Below are 15,114 nucleotides of genomic sequence, written 5' to 3' on the forward strand. Positions count from 1 at the left end.
TCCTTTGCAATTTGAATTTCCCACAATGCCCCTGAAGTAGTAGTGTTCTGGGGCATTAAGAGAAATTGTAATGATGCTCCTTTGATTGCTCCAGCCATGTAAGCTGCCATGACCCACCAACAGAACAGGGAGCTCTCCAGATTGCCCAAGGCACCCCAAACCCTGGACTGTCTCTGGGAATAAAATGTGTAATGCACCAACTTCCAGGTAGTTTCAACCATTGCAATGATACCAGTTTCACTAAAGATCTAGTCTATCTGAAATACAGACTGCAAAGCTACAATTTTACTATCATGGTGATCAAAATTACCCTTTTCAATGCATATTATTTAGAAACATGCATCAAGGTTTACTGGGAGGATGTAGATTTACAGAGGTAGTTGGTGCCTATTTTGAAACATGTTGATATATGGCACATGTATGACTTGTGAGTTCAAATAATGATCCACATTAAGAAAAAGTCTAATTTTCAGAGTATTTTTATTAAATGTAGGCTGAGTAACAACCAAACCAGAACATATGGCATATCCTATTTTTATGTTCAGTTATCAAACACTCAGTGGACTACCAAAAATAGTCACTATCATATCACTAAGAGTTATCAGTGCAAAGCATCTTAGTCATTTTGGCAACAGCAGCAAAAAAAAAAACCTAATGTAGAATGCTTTCCAAAGATAAATGGGAACTCTTTGATCCTGCTATTAGGCATAGGGTTGTTTCAGACATTTGAAAATGTTAATTAGAAAACCAAATGTTCCTAATTTAGCACATTATCGTTATAATGTTTAAAATTATCTTATCTTATTGCATGTTTACAATAAAGATCCATCTTTATTGGCTCTATGCTGTGTTTCCCTTCTTTTTCTTCTGTAGAAATGTCAGTTTTTGCATTAACTCATACAGTCCTTTACAAACACTAAACTTCAAGCTCTTGTATTCACATTTGCTAATGCTGCTGGTTTAGACTACTACTATTGGCTTCAGTTCAACCTGCTACTTTTACTTCCAGTACATAACCGCACTTTCTAGATGGTTTGCATCTTTCTGCAGAAGGTTTATCCTTTAAATTAGCATGGCATTTCACTGCACCACCCCATTTTTAAAAACAGTATTATACAGGCAACATCCAATTTGTTGTATGTCAATAACCCTCTATAAAGGTGTCATCTAGTCATCTTATATGGTTGATTTTTTAAAAAATTAAAAGCTTTTCACAAACTCTGTATTTAAAAATAAGTAGGTGTACAGCCACTGGAAAGTTTCATATAAGGGAATGTGGCCACTGGGCTAAAAATGATTCTTCAATTCTGTTATACAGAATATTGAACAAGATAGGTGAACATCAGGAACTGGGTTTTTTTGAGCAAGGGCCTCCTCAGATCAAAGTTAATGCTTGGACTCTGCCTCCTGCAGAAAACACTGGCCATCCCAGTCTACAGTGAATTATTCTACCATTTATCTGCTGGGACTCAGCACTTGCCAAAGGAAAGGGCCCTACTAACAAAGTTGCCATATTTCCTTTATAATATCCGTGATTGATACTGACTGAAATTTAAACTATGTTTCGCATTTGGCCCCTCCAGACATTATTCTGTTTCCATGGCAGCATGTTCCTCAGACCAAGTCTGTCTCTAAAACATGACACAAAAACTTATTTATACAAAATGTCTAGGACTTGTTAAACAGAGCAACAACAAAACCCCATGGGCCAACAACTATTAGGCATAGAGCAGTAGAGGTAGAACTATATGCTAAACAGAACTATTTCTCCCTGGTGCTACTTGTTTTTAGAACTACTTTTCCTTGGTGTTTGTTCATGGGTGTTTTGGCATTGTAGCTTACATATTTTATAGATGATGACACAGAATTGCTGTTCACCAATTCTTAGCTGATAACTTTTCCATTACAACATCTTGATTTTTATTGTAAACAAAACCTGGGACTGTAATTATAGGTATGGTTTTGATATGTTAGTTGTAAAAACGTTTAAACATCTCTGTACAACAAGGAGACTTACTTTTGAGAATCAACATGCACATATGTTATATGCCCCTTGTTATGCCACTTCACCTGAAAGGAATAGGATTAGTCTTTCTTTAGATTCTAGTAACAACTATCACAAGCAGATACAAAAAAGAGACAAATGTTGCCCAGTTGTCTTGCAGTGTGGCATACTCAAACAACACAGCTCAAGTAGGATAACTCAGTGTTTTTCTGTATGATGGAGATCACAGCACATTGTTTTGAAATAATTAATGTTATTCTATAATATCTGTCTTTCTTCCCAAATCTCATGCGTGGAATTTTTGCTTCTGCTGAAAGTAGAAAGAGACCCCCCACTTAGGTGGCTGTCATTCTAGGACCATTCCTTTAATGTTAATGGGACTGTTGTGATGCCACTGTATTATGGACTCCACCCTAAGGACTTTATCAGGAGTCTCCGGATTATTTTTGTATGCTCTCATCTGAAGACTCAAAATGCCAGAAAATTGGTAACTTCATTAAGTACATCTAGTTTCATTCACCTTGTAGACTTTTCATCAAAGCTCTTAATGAAACCCACAGCTGCTAGTATGCAATTAAAATATTAGTTTCTTTTGACTGATAAAGAATGTTTCATTTAGAACACAATTTAAACACATTGTTTGATTCAAGAGTTGCAAACAGATTGTGTACAACAATGCCATCAGAACAAAACATCCTTTCACCAAGTACAGCTTCAGTTAAATAATTCTCATTTTAAAACTGTGATTAATGAATGGATTGATTACTAATTAATACAATGAATGCTTTCAGCCGCATGTGCTAATTTCCATGTTAGCCCTGTTTGACAAAACTCATATCTGAAAGACTTTTTGAGTTCACTTTGAACTACAAGCATTAGGCCACTAAGTTAGAAAAAATAAGGGTGGACTGTGATACATGTGAAATAAAATAACACACTTATAGCTTGAATATATATATAGTTCATTTCCAGTCTGACATTCAGCTGTGGAATTCAGTATTGAAAGCAATTTCTCCAATATGCTTTTACAGTACATTTTTTGCACATCTAATGTAAACCACTGATTCATTTGCAGAGCTGCAGCTTTTATCTAGCTTTTTCTCTTTCTTTGACTCATTGGATTATAATAGGCACAGAGTTGTATTGATTACTATAACTTGCATGGGAAAATCTTTCTGCTTCAGATTGGCTATAAATTATAAATAATGTAGCTCAAAAGGCTGTGTGTTAAAAGAAGCAATGTTCTTCTGAGACACTCTCATGTAAAGCTCTTAAGGCAGAGGTTATTAGCTTTATGATTGCACTATTGGTGTACTTGACCCGTAGCAATGATCACTATCCATAAAATCGTAGACTAGATAACCATTGTCTGCCTTTTCCAGCAATGTTCATTAGCAGAGACCACCAAAGATCACTCTAATAAGCAGAGGGTCAATATTCACTGCATCAGTATAAATTTGTTTGGTGCAACAATGAAGTTATCCTCCCTTCCACTCCAGCTAAAAAAGCAGTACTGTGTAATTGGGGTGTATAGATTTTGTACATATTGGTTGCTTCTGGACCTAATGCTAAACTATTGTTTAGTGCAGGGATGGGGAACTGTATTTGGCTTGTGGTTTAGAGCCAGATGTGTGGGACTGCCTATCTGCCAATCATCTGATGTCAGGTGATTCAACATCAAAGGAAGAAGTGGGAGTGCACTCCCAATTCTTCATATCTTCCTTTGCAGCCCCAGCTTGAATTCAATAAAACATAGTTAATATTAAGCAGAGTTTGAAGTTTGCTAAGCAGCTGCTAATTAAAAATGGAAGTGAAAACTTCAGATCTCCTCGCAGCCACTCCAGAGGGGAGAAGGGAACACATGAGTTCAAGGCTCGTGAACATAATGCTAAATTGTATTTTAGTATTTAACATCCCTTTAAATTGAAACACATTTGCCATTTTAATGCTCATTCATCCAGTTTTTGGTTTTACCACTCTGAACAATTTGATGTCACAACAGACTTGGCCCCCTCACTGCTCACCTGTAACTGCAGTTAATGTATGAACAAATTTAAAAGCACGGTCCAGTTCTGGATCTTGGGAACCCCACTGCTACATCCTTTCATTGTGACAACTGTCCATTATTCCTACTCTCTTGGGTTCTTCAAATAGTTACTGATCCATTAGAGGACCTGCCTTCTTATCCCATGACCACTAGCTTACTCCCCTTTTGGTTTTAGTTTTAAACTGCTTTTGCCAAAATGATCCATGCTCCACAACTTACTTTCGACTCAAGTTGTTTTGGTCTTAAAACTGAAATATATGCCTTCCTGGTATTTTGCAGTGAAGTATGGAAAATTCCTGTAGCCTCATAGTTTTGACTATTTAATGCACGTTACGTGGAAAACCTAGATCAGTATTTGCTGTGCAATAAAAACTTAAGGATAATATATTTGCTTGGACTGCTGAGACATAGTCAAAAAGAAAATAATTTAAGTTTAAATTTCTCTTATGAAATTCAGATGAATGTATTGTTTGTTAGGGTTACAAAATTTTCCACAAATGATCATTCAAATAAATGTGGATTGTACATTATCTCATCACTGTTTTAGTACACCTGTGGGGTCAGGATCAGCCCAAGATATTTTGCTGCCTGAGTTGAAGGAGAAGGTACCATCCTCACCCACCTCAATTTTGTGTACAGAAACTGACCAGATTAATCTGCTAGTTTTACATCTACACTGGCAATGGGACACAGCATCTGAGGGCAGCAGGCTAGCTGGAAAGGCACAGAGCCAGCCAAATGGCACATACAGCTCTGTCTTGCTACTGCCTGGCTCCCAGCATTTGCTTCCTGAGGCAGCTGTTTCACTCTCCCTCTACCATTCACACAATTTTCTGCTCGGTATTTTTGGCTGGTGTTTACTTGCTGCTGTTAGTGGTAAAAACATGCATGGCTATTACGTGGATTATAGGAGTTGCAAAATGGGGATACTGCTATTTGTGTGGAAATGAAAGGGGGGAAAGCCAAACAGAGAAGAATCCCCTGTAAAAAACATGTTACCTGGTATTTTTAAAAGATCCAGTGCTTCAAGGGACAAGATGGCCATGGCTACTCTTGTCTCTACTTCCCCCAGGCCTGTCATCCATCCATCCATCCGTAAATGTGGCAAGAAGTAGAAGCTACATCCATCTCATGTTTAGCTTCATTGTAGAATTTTAAGGCACAGGTTGAATCTGATAACCGTGTGGGAAAACAAAGCAAAGTGACATGGGATTAACACAATATTTTGCCCTGTATGGTGTGCATGCCAGGAAAAAGAAGAGGAGGCAAAAGAGGAGTGGAAAGATTGGTATAAAACTGTGTAAAAGCACTACAGAAATTGAGGTTTTGATGTTGATCTAGAATTAGCCTAGATGTGAACATACCCATAACATTCTCCCACATACATCTCAATTATGTAGGGCTGCAGACTTGCCATTTTTAACTTTGCAGAAAACAATATATTCCCTGAGTAGCCTTGTTATTCACAATGGCCTTATTTTCAATGAAAATCCTCCTTTTGAATTTCAATCCTTGCTTGGAATAAAAGAGGTGCATTTTCTTTTCAAATGTATGTATTTATATGGTGTCTCAGGTCTGTCCTTGATCTGTCAATTACTTATGACCTTAGTATTAATCATTGCATTTATCTTTAAATGAATTCCCCTTTGACGCTACAGCACAATGTATGATTCCATGGCATCATCTTTTCTAATGTCCCTTTTATACATCATGCTGTTTGTCCTGTCCCCGTCCCCACCCCTGTCCCAAACCCTGCTGTGTGCATGTCTCAAGGAATTGTTGGTTAATGCTCAGGTGGTTGTTTTGGCTGTTTCTCTGGTACTTTGCATAATTTCATTTGATTAGTGGACTTTGCAAATAAGATATTATCTTGTTTAAATGCACCTAACATGAACTTGGGACACCAGTTGTCGTTTAATTCAATTCTAAGAATAAATGATCCATGTGGATTTATTAAGCTATAAGATGCTTACAAAAAATAAATACTGTGTTTGAAAACAGAACAGCTTTAAAACCAGCTGCTGCAATGAGGCTTGACAGATTCACAATACTTTCAATTCACAATACTCTGTGCTTTTAACATTCACATAGAAAGGAGAAGTGTGTCAGATGCCAGTTCGCCTATCAGAGTACTGAAGTGGTAAGAAAACAACACCAGTAGGTACAGATATTCTCCCTTGTTAAGCAATGAACAGTAAAATATGTCTACTCAGAAGTAAGCCTAATAAGATCAGTGGGCCTGAGTGCCAGGTAAATTCTTGATTCACACTGACAGCCTCAACACAAGCAGAGAGCGCTGTTACGTTAAAGCTCAGCAGAGCTCAAAAAAAAGCACCAATTGTGTGGACTGGTGCCTTGATATGAAGGCTGTCCATATGCCTCCTTTATTTGCATAATCATGGCAGCCCTTTTGGATGCACCACAATCACATATCATAGCAGCTGTGTGGACAGCCTTCATGTGAAGACTCTGGTTCATGCAATGGTATACTCACTGCATGAGTCTGACAGCAGCCCACATGATGTTTGCTTTCAAGCGTGCTACTGACCAGACCTAAGCCATACGTATCCTATTAGGTGAAGAGGCCCACTGCATGCTCACGGTATCTTTGCATATGTGTTCAGCAGTCAGTGTGGAGTCTTTATGAAGGAGTGGATTTGTTTTAAAATAAGTCCATCTTTTTATTTTACACAAGTTTTACTGGACTGAGTCATTAGTTGAGGCGTGCTCTATGCAGCTGTATGTTATGTCTGCCTTACTACCTGTTATTATCAGACTGAAGATCGTTTTAGAGCTGCATGAGGGCAAATGCCTGCTTTACACTACAGCAATGAACCTCAGATCCCTGTTATGTGTGACCATATCATGCATGTGTTAGTGAACACACATTTTTGACATATTAAACATTTAATGTGTAAGTGGACACTTTAATAGAACTGCTAACCGTATGGTAACACTTAACAATATGTAGAGGACTAATCTGTATCCTCTAGCCTTATCATAAGCCTAGTATTACCAGGCTCCCTGAATTTTCAAACAACTGTTGGAATGTAGTGGCACTGAACAACAGGAATAAAGGCAACAGCCAGCTTGCTATGTGAATCAAAATGCTTCAGTGGACGTTTAAAATTGCTATTCTATGAAACCTACAACATATCCCCTAACATGCAAGGTATGCATAGGCTATTTGCAGTATACTTCTAAATTATGTCTAATGTGACCCTAAGACTATGGAGAAAGAGAAAAATACAAAAGGGTTTACTAAAAGCAAAAATTCTAATTGGAAAGAAATCAGCAGTAGAATATCCCTGTGACCATTCTTAGGCTGAAGTTTATTCAGTATTTTTATTAGTAATAGAAAGAGAAGTAGGGGTGTTTTGATTAAATTTGCAGCTGATACTGAGCGAGGAGGCAGTGTCAATACAAGGAAGGATCAGGAAATTATGCAGACTGAAATAGATGATCTCATGAACTGGTGTAATAATAAAAATACAAGAAAATTCAATATGTGTAAGGTCATGCATTTGGGACTGTGGGCTCATCAAGTAGGAACAACTGGGGAAGAAAGAGATTTCAAGATACTGGGCGGTCACAAGGTGAAAGTGAACTACCAATGTGATGCTGATACAAAGAGGAAAAAGTAAATTCTACAAGCTTATAAGGCAAAGTCTGTTCTTGGATTTATTAGGGTAGGAAACTTTGGTAGGAACAAAAGAATTATTGGTACCCTCGTACTAGGTCTGATAAGACCACATCTGGAAAAATGCTTCATGTTGGTTACCCATTTAAATAAAAAATGTTCAAAATGGAATCCATGCAAAAAGCAATCAGGTTGGTTGAGTAAAATGTATTTTCTGAGTAGATGTTTCAAAGGTTTTGGCCCTTTAGCTTATAAAAAGGAGACTGGGAAGTGATATGACAACACTATACAAATTTTGCTAGCGGAAGTAGTACAGAAAGGGAGGTGAATTTAGGCTTTAAAAACTAGGCATATAACATCACTGGCTACATATTTGAAATAAGCTTTTGTAAAAATTACAGGTCTCAACCCATGAAATAGTGTAGAACATAAGTTCACTTGGATTCATGATAGGGCCACTGCACTTCATATGGCAGCCATGCCTTTAGTGTAACCACTGAATTTCCAGGTGTTTAAAGAGGGCTTGAAAGAAATTTTTTTTAAGGTTTCACAAAATAACAAAGATAGGAAGCCCAAGATCCAGCATACCTGTCTGCAGATTAACTAAAGCACATATCATTGTCTAGCAGGTAATATTCTGAGAATCTCCTATTCCCTTTCTTGTAAAGCTATGGTGAAGATTCACGTCACCAGTAAATGCACAAGTTGATTTCTGTGCCAGCACCTGAAATTAGACATTTTCTGCAAGAAGCCAATAATGTTGTTGGACTACAACTCCCATCATCCATTAACACTGGTCATGCTGGCAGGGATTTATAGCAATTATAATCCAACAACATCTACAGAGATGTCCCTGACAGTTGTTGTTGTTCCTAGTCCAATGCATCCAACTGAACTGAATTTAGTTGGATTGGCATAACCTGACATAATTGAAAATTTCAAGCATCGTCAGGTCCTTGGAGAAATGTTTTGACATTACCACTGCAGCAAATAACTAAAACGAAGTGTATCAACCTAGGTATGTTATCTGCAGATGAAGATTTGTATTGAAATCTTCTTTTTCTGCACAGCAGGACAAGCTTTTGTTTTACATAGCTTGTATACTCCACAACAGGGACTCATTGTCCTACAGAAACTTGTAAACTCTGCGGAAGGAGCACTTTGTCCTGCACAGCAGGCAAACACCTACTCAGGCAATCTCCAGGTGTAAATTATAGCAGCTCTAATCTCAGTGCCCAATACCAAAAGAGACTGTAATACTCAGAAGAGGAGTTTGAGGAGTTTTGGGGAGCAGCAGCAACAACAAAATAATTTAAATTGAATTTCTGCCCTTGTCATGAAAAAGCCCAGAAATGTTTAGTAGTAGTAGTAGTAGTAGTAGTAGTAGTAGTAGTAGTAATATAAAGTGCAGCTGTTTATTATTTTGCACATTCACTAGTGATAGCAGTTTTCTGGAAATATAAAACTAAATCATACTTAACTTCTTTCCTGCTTAAGGTTAGAATCTGGTACACACTTCTTGTAGAGTAAGCCCCACTGAAATCTAAATAAACATGCAAAAAATTGCACTGTAGATATCTAGCATCTCAGTAATTCCCCCCACTCCTATTAATGCTTATTTTGCTTTCCATTTTGTAGATATTTTCCTAATTAATTTAACATTAACACATTTATTTACTATTCCAGGTTGTTAATGATGTTTTTAAAACATGAGCCTAATACTTTGCCCAATCCCACTGAAGTTAATTGCATATTTTCAACTGTCTTCAGAATAGTCATGATTTTACTCTGGAATCCTGGGCCTAAACATGAACTCTAGCTTGTCTGCCTATGTCATTGATATAATCTCATAAATTGTTTTACAGACAATGGCCAGTTTAGGAGCGTCCAAATGATGCACAATCAAACAGGGAAGTAGCCCCAAACGTCATAGAGATGTCACGAAAAGGGGAAAACAGAATGGGGCAGAGTGGAGCGGATTATATTGTATTAAAACTACCCTATTCAGTCACACAGTAAATCTAAGATAAGCACTTGGTGATATGATTAATTCCCAGTTGTTGAGAGAATATTTGTAAGATGTTACAGTTGGCCCAATACACCTGCAGAGCCATTTTAATCATCATCATCATCATCATCATCATCATCATCTGATTCACCTCCCCAAAGAAGCATAGGCAAGTAATGCTTAGAAATACTTCTCTGTGTACATCATTTTCTGAATTATTCCCTTCACATGCAAAAGGATGCTAAAATCTAACACTTTCAGTATTCAGGATGGCATGCACTGTCCTGCTGGACACACCATGCAAGAGAGTAAGCATCCCATGTGATTTATTCACCTTCTTTCCCCAGCAGCTTGTACAGTTCTGCCAGACCAAAGCAAGAAGAACCTTGCATGCATTCTAGTGCTGCACGTGAGGTTCTCTGGATTGGGGTCACTGCATATGACCTTCTAATTCTAGAAATGTTGCTTCTGCCCCTAGTTATCTAGCTCCGCCTGGATACAAACGGGAGGTAATGGAAACTTCTCAACCCACTAGGTTAATAATACTGCAGTTCTTTGTGCATATCTCCAGGAAAACCATTACTGTACTGGACAAACAGAAAATCATCCATGGTACTGCCTAGACATTTAGTAATTCAGTGTGATATAATTATTGACATGTCTATTTCTATTTATTCCTAAATTTCTCATTACCTTGTAGGTATGTGTGGATTTTTCCCTTTTAAGAATACCATTATTATTTTCTCTGAATTGCAGTCAAATTTGCCACAAGTGATTTCTTCTTCTTCTTCTTCTTCTTCTTCTTCTTCTTCTTCTTCTTCTTCTTCTTCTTCTTCTTCTTCGTAATACAGTAGTTGCTTCCCACCCACACCAGTGCTCTGGCATCTTCCTGATTCTGCATGAGTTTTCAGAAATAATTGCCAGTAGTTCAGCAAATTCATTAACTAATTCCCTTACGACTCTGTGATGCTTGTCATCCAGACCTGCTGATTTGTATATTATTATTTTCTAAGTATTCCCACATCTGTGTATTTTTTTTTTTCTAATCCAACAGTTATATTGACAAGGTCTCCATTGTTCATCAGTACTACTTTTCTGTATTTTTAGACTGATATTAAAACTATCTACTATCTTACCCCTTTTAGACAAATTAAATCATTCATTAGTAGATCCACTTTGTGTTTACTATTTTTCACTTAGTATTTTAAAAATTATTGCTTCCTTTGGCTAGCATGGATCCATTTTGCATTTCTTCTGCCTTCATCTTTAAATTGCCTCAGATTTTAAAATGGCTGCCTTGCAAACTAATGATTTCCAAAGCAGTTATTTTCTACCCTCATATATTGAAACAGTCCCCTGTGAAACTACATGAGCTCTTCATGTTCAGTGCTTCTGGTACAATTGAAAAATCTTAAGGGTAGCAAGATTCTAGGTTGTTCTTACCTTCTCCCACTCATTGATTTTAATACACCCTCTCATTACACCATACTTCTCAGATTGCTTAAATCCCATAAGGTTTATTTCTTGAAGTTGTTTTTGTGGTTTTATTCTATTGCATTGCTCAGTGTGGCTGCACTGAATTTGAATAGTTTTTATTCACTTGGTACAAATATTTCATATTTCAGCCTCCAGTTTTGTCCTTCGGCAAAAAACTTATACTAATAGCTGCCTCTCCCAATGATTTCAGTCAGTTCAGCTACGTGGTAATCAATGACTTTGATCATAGACATCTAGCTACATTTTGTCAACCAAGCATTTCATGAAGTTCCTATATATATATAAAAAGGCTAGATAGGAATTAGGAAACCTCAATTAGCTATTGCCTTAGGCTGCAATCCTAACTCCACTTACTAGGAGTAAGCCTCACTGAGTAAGACTTACTCCTGAGTAGACATGGTTGGGATTGAATTTTTTGTTACCATAATTTTTCATAAGAAAAAAGAATGGAGGGCACTGCCAAAACTAGCCAAAAAAAGCAAAGAGAGCCTCCAGAGTCCAGCAGGTGCCAGAACAGAGGACTTTTTGTAAATGAAGTTTTTATGAGTTTGCTCCTCAGGGACAGCAGTGCAAGTTCTTCTATATCAAAAAGATGCTTTTGAAGCAATTTCGTTGTCGAAGCTTCATTGTCCCTAGAAATGTGCTGCTGAAGTCCAGTGTCTTCTTAATTTTACATTAGCTGAAAAGTGGGTAGCCATATACAGGTGCACTGTAATTTTATTTCCTGGTTCCTGATCCCAGAAATAATACATGCCAAAAGAATCCTGCTTTCCTACATTGATCCCCTAACTTACATTAGTATAAAGAAGCAGAGCCATGGGAGGCAGATAAAATGTTGTTCTCGTTCCTCGTCCTTTGTCCCTCAGTGGATATTTTTTTAAGCCCCATACAAAAGTCTGTGTAGAAAATGGACTGCACTTGTATTCCTATGCAAAGTTTACTATCTGGTTCACTGTGATTTTGATCAATATTTTAACACATTACTTTATTCTCTTTATTGTGAGAATAAATAATATTGTGACAATATTTCATTTACCATGAAATGACTTAGGCCTATTATTTCCTGCTACTACTTGGATACATGTTTTTGCCTCCTGCTCATTTCCATTTGGCAAAACTGTTATATAATGAGAAAATCAGATCAATGGAACATTCCATGGATGGTGGCCATAATGTTTTACTGTGAAATCCTGGAAAGATGTGCTACTCTTCCCTCCCCCCCCCCTCTCTGATAGTTAACCATGAATATCTATGAGCAAAATGTGACATCTCAAATGTTATGAAGGGTCAGCATTTATACTTGACAGTATGAGAGGACTAAGATTTTAGAGCAATCCTAGTCAAGCAACAGATCATCATAATTGTAGAAACTAAAAAGTCATTGTAGCGATTGTACCACAAGGGAAATTGTTCATCCATCAGTAAGATTGTTACAAGGTAAGAGACAATGAGGAAAGGGAGTTAAAATTGCTTTAGCCCATTGAGTCATCAGTTCCCTCTAGATTCAAAAGCCTGAATTGGTTTTGGAGAGAAGTGGCATAAGAGGATTGCTACGGGAAATCTTAACAAGTTGATCACAGTCTCAGTAACACTAGCAAGTGTAAGTATGATCTCTCCTAAGGAAAAGTGTAGGTTACATATTGAAGGAGAGAGAAAAGGATGGGAGTACAATTAGCACATGTCTTCTCTCACTTTTTTTGGTCATGTGTATTTGGAAGATGGCTGTTCACAAAGGAAAACAGGTGTGATAAATAGTGAAACATTCCCATCACTCTGCAAGTAATTTATTGTAAATGTAGGCCTATATTTACAAATGAAGGTATACTGGCTTATGAGAGAGAGATCAGTGACAACATAAAGGGATAAATGTTAGTTGTACTATGGATGTGGAAGATGTGGAAAATATTTGTGCAGAGTAGCATCCTACAGTACTAATATGTAAGATTAAAAATTGTGAATGGAGATTATTGACTACCTTTGTGTTCTGCTTAAATGCAATTAGAAGTGGGGACAATAATGTAATTATGGCTACCTGTTTAAGAGAGCGTATAAAGTGGCCAATTGTCTTTTTGCAATTTTAGTCTATTTGCTAAAACTTACAACATATGTGTGCCAGATTTATCTATGGGCAGGTGAGATATCTTTGAAAAAGTGCTATCTATCTTTTTCTTTGTGTTACAAGGAATTATTTGTGCCCTTAATGTCCCCAGGATGTTTGCTGTGATACAAAGCCCTTTGTTTTAAAGGTGCTTGTATGTGATGGTTAATGCATTTTATAAAAGGCATCTGTGGAAGTGATATCCTTCTTTGAAGTGACCTGCCTTAAGTGTTAAGAGTGTAGGGGAATATATGTGCAAATTAGATTTGAAAAGCAAACCTCTGTGGTGGGATGTATATGCACTGTAGAAGGGTCTTTGTGTAATAGTTGCCTCTGGAAAGGGATCTCTTTATGGGAGTAGTAAGAATGTTGGTTTTGTAAGGAAGTGGCTTTGCAACTGTATGCTAGTATTACTACCATTGGTATGATCCAGCAGGGACTCAGAATATATATTTTTGTATCACTCCCATCCCAGAGACACCCAACCACCCATCAGGAAAGCTCTCCTTCAGGGTAGGCCAGGGCCATCATGTCCTTTATTGTTGTAACTCCCAGATTGTGATACTCTCACAAAACTGTTGCTAGGCAACAAATGTGGTTACCAGGTCTCCGCGAATAGCTGAAGGGGAAAGCAAAGTGTTGCACCATTGTAGAGTAACCATAGCAATGACCTACTATTACAGAGTGGAGAATTATCATTAACAATGTTAAAGTATCATACAGGAGCCTGGGATCTGGAGGCTTCCCAGCAGCATCTCTGCATAATTGTGTTATATAGGAAGGGCTCTGAACTCTTTCAGGGCATCTGGTTGCTGGGTATTGGGGGGGATTATTAGATGCTGTTACTGTTTGGTTTATGAAAGAAACATGCAGGGGAGTAAAAGGTTTTGGGACTCCTTAGCCAATCAGTGTGAGAGAGGAAAAGCATATGTCAAGAACAATGATCCATCTCACTTTTCCAGAATACAGATTTATGGTGCTACAGCATATATGTGTGTGTGTGTGTGTGTGTGTGTGTGTGTGTGTGTGTGTATTAATCATAATATATTTAATCTGTGTTTTTGCAGGTGTGGGGGACCATCACCATAACCGCATACATTTGGTTTATTAAAAGAGAGGCTTTATCTAAGTGGATATGAGTGTTTTAAGCACAAAAAAGTTGTTTCTCGGTCTGTTCACTTGATTCTTGCTTGTAGAAGAGTGAAATGCCTGGTCATACAGGAAAGTGTACCTAATTAAGCAGCTGTCTTTTGGGAACAAGAAACACTGGAGAAAAGAAGTTACGGTACTACTTCTGTTTGAAAGGCACCCCAGCTTTCCTAAAACAAGGTCACATATATTGCTGCCTGAGAGTGCCTTGCTAATCAAGTCACTTAAGTGTTCAGCTTCCCAAGGTTATGTTCCATCAAAAATTGGGAATATAAACATAATAGGATGATCAGACTACCAAAGGGCATTACTCCTACATCCTTACTCTTTGCAGACAAGTTTTTTGCATGTTCAGCTTGTCAAGGATCTGCATCTGCCAAAATATCTGTTACTATGTAACTGTTGCAGGTATAGGAGAGTCTCTGCACCTGCCTCTAGTAGATTAGGGTATTAGATTTAGACCAGTGAGGCATGTATCCACTAAGTCTCCCACGTTTTCTCTTACGTTTATTTCAGAACTATTAGCTTTCAGACCTGATTTCCTCTCTATAAAATGTGAATAACTGTGTACGTTTGTTATAAGGGCAGTATCTTGAACTTTAAAACAAATGAAAATGAAAATAATTAACCCCGTTGGGAATGATCTAAATGGTTGGTGGAGAAAAGAGGC

At 37.6% G+C, this 15,114-nt stretch overlaps 1 protein-coding gene across 9 annotated transcripts in view; it reads left to right on the top strand.

The window, feature by feature from the left end:
- The window catches only part of ARB2A (ARB2 cotranscriptional regulator A), a 221,968-nt gene that overhangs the window by 185,033 nt on the left and 21,821 nt on the right, over positions 1-15,114 (top strand). The window lies entirely within an intron of this gene.

This window comes from Podarcis muralis, chromosome 11, assembly GCF_964188315.1.
Source record: "Podarcis muralis chromosome 11, rPodMur119.hap1.1, whole genome shotgun sequence".
In the NCBI taxonomy this organism is placed as follows: domain Eukaryota; kingdom Metazoa; phylum Chordata; class Lepidosauria; order Squamata; family Lacertidae; genus Podarcis; species Podarcis muralis.